Source organism: Ctenocephalides felis, unplaced genomic scaffold (assembly GCF_003426905.1).
Source record: "Ctenocephalides felis isolate EL2017-DRISC unplaced genomic scaffold, ASM342690v1 CF-g0.4_SCAFFOLD_01170, whole genome shotgun sequence".
NCBI lineage: Eukaryota > Metazoa > Arthropoda > Insecta > Siphonaptera > Pulicidae > Ctenocephalides > Ctenocephalides felis.
Window position 1 is genome coordinate 2,691,081 of NW_020537324.1, and position 2,745 is coordinate 2,693,825.

A 2,745-nucleotide genomic window follows, 5' to 3' on the forward strand; every position below is an offset into this window, starting at 1 on the left:
ATACTTATCTCAGATTTGGCCGATCTGCTTATGAATTATCTATTGTATAATGTCCTGGACGTATAAGTTGTTCTGTAAATTAAACAAAAAATCTTATTATCAATAGTATAATTACATTAAAATAGTAATATAATATTATAAGTAACTGTATAATTACTGGTATAAAAAGAAACACATGAAGAGATTATATAAAAAATTTATTGAACACACAGAAATAATAATTTTACAGTTACTGGCCCATTTGTGCAATGTAAAGCCTACCCCCCTCCCACCCCCCAAGTAATTGAATTATTTCCCTCTGTAGGTTAATTAAGTCCACATAACAATCCCTATCTAAAATCTCGGACGCTCGGGTATTGGAGAAATTTTTGTTTCAGCCTAACATTTTGAAACATCGCATAGCTAAAAAAGGTGCACATGCTTTGCCATTAGTGACGGTGGTGAGCTTAAGTTTCTAATTCAGACTCAGGTGAATTTCTCCAAAGTATAAGTTGGTAGTACTGGTCTGCTTCTCAAACTTTTATTTGTCTGTACATTTTAACTATATCTGCAACAAAGACATGAAGATGACAGCGAAATCTAATCAAAATTGAAAATAGATCTTGTTGCAGTTTTGCACCTATGTGTAGTGTATCATTTAATGACACTCCAGAACTTGTCTTGCACGATGCATTGAAAACCACACTGATCTTTTTATAATTTCCTTTCTTTATTACTGCATGATGTTGTATAAAATACGAGTCTACCGGGACCTTATACAAATCAATACCCTCTGCATGCCCTAACCTGATATACTCTTGGATGAAATCAGAGTATGCCTTTGCTAAGTTGGGATCCCGACTGAAACGTCTTTCTAAATTTTCGAATCCGCGTTTTGCTCTGTTAAACGGTTCTCCTAAGCTGCCCCGTTTAAATGATATGAATGGTAAAGCAACCTCAAATATAATACACCGTCATTCTTTCTGACTACATTAGAGACAGAATGCTCCTCACACAACCTATCTGACCTATTCAAAGCAACATTGTTTGAAGAAACTTCTTCAAGTTGCCAGAACTTGGACAGATTATTGTGGAGGTCTTCATTGGAGATAAACCCAACATAAGCGATAACATCAGAATTTTTGTAAAAGCCAGATAATAACCATCCAAACTGACTTTTTCTTAATACCGGCAAACAATGATCTAGCCGAATGCAACCCTATTGCAATATATCAAAATACAACTCAGCACTTATTAACAACTCGACGGGTGAGGAAACATTGAACTCTGGATCAGCTAAATCTACATTATTCGGTATCTACCAATCATGGTAGTCTATAAAGCTGCTGGGTAGGTTTTGTGTAACATGATCAACCACCACACAGTAAATGGTCCGTTGATACTCGGAAAGTCTGGATCTGATTTTAATTTTTCCTGCTTGCTGACTGATACATGATTGTCCCTGCAACATGTTCATCCTACTCAGCAAAACTATTGTAGGTCATTTCAGTTTCCTTATTATAGAACTGGTAACTAAATTTATTTGAGAACCACTATCCTGTAGAGCCCTCACACAATGGGTTTTGCCATTTGCATCGAAAACATATAGAGAGACTGTGGAAAGAAAAGTTTGTATGTTATTGTAACTAGCTAAAAGAACATTGTTGCCAGAATTGAGTTGATTGGCTAGTTGATGGTGACGAAGAACTATTTTCATCATGAATTATAATGTTGTGGGGCTCTTTACATCTATAGCAAGTACCTTTAAAACTACATCTCTTAGCATCATGTGCAGGAAGTAAACAACAAGTGCACAGTGAATGCTTTAACACCAGTTCCTTGCACCCTGAAATCTCCAAGTCCTTAAACATGGAACTTTTGTACATTGGATGACTTCCCTTACTACAATAACAACACGGAGATAGTACTTTTTTCACAGTACTAACATGAACCATTTTAGAATTTCCCTGAATGGGTCTACCTTCTAATTGTGGGTCTACTTACTTGTCCTGGACAAATTCCATGCCATGCGAGTATGGCTGTCAACTTTCTTGTTCAGCATATACAACAGAATAAGATCCTAATGTTTAGTTGGTTCATATACAGCTGAAAGAGCACATATTTGTAGCCTCGCACTGCACAGAAAAGTGCTCTGAGTTTCATGTGTTCCTGTGTGTATCTGGGGTATGTTGTCAATCTGCTGCAAATCGGAATTCAGTATTAAAAATTTATTGTCATAAGTCTTACACAGCAGCTCATAGGCCATAGTGTAATACTCATTCATTAAGCTTAAAGATGATATTAGTTTTGCAGCAAACGATAGTAGAGCTCCGTTTAGAGAGTGCAACTTTTGGACTTCCAGCAACTTTGTGTTATTGTGAATTTAGAAGTTATAAAGATCTAATAAATTGGGTCCACTCAAAATAATCACCGTTGAACTTGGGTAACGTGATCTCTGGTAACTTAACATCTAATGCTGGATTTGAATCTACCGACCTAGACAGTGATGGGGTACCAATATTCGTAAGAGCATCTAAACGTGACATATGCTAAATAACATGTACATTAATTAACTTATTCTATTTGTACCTTACCTTACAAGTTACAACTGTCGTAAATACCGCTTTCACGCCACTCCGGTGCTCCAAACCCTTGTATGACAGTGTCTTGTGTTGTTATTGTATAAGTGTGTATAGTATAATTGTGCTCCAATTCTCAGATGAGCCCCAGTAACACGAATAACAGCGATGACAAACTCTGGAGCCT

The 2,745-nt window shown here is 36.6% G+C and overlaps 1 long non-coding RNA gene across 2 annotated transcripts; it reads right to left on the reverse strand.

Annotated features, from left to right (window-relative positions):
- LOC113368097 lies at nt 1-2,745 on the reverse strand. 2 transcript variants are annotated; one of them, XR_003366339.1, is made up of 3 exons: nt 2,574-2,745; nt 1,984-2,512; nt 1-72 (listed from the first exon to the last, which is right to left on the reverse strand). It is a non-coding gene; the product is annotated as an uncharacterized LOC113368097 (long non-coding RNA). The 2 variants fall into 2 exon arrangements; XR_003366338.1 differs by having other exon boundaries at nt 1,984-2,179; nt 2,256-2,745.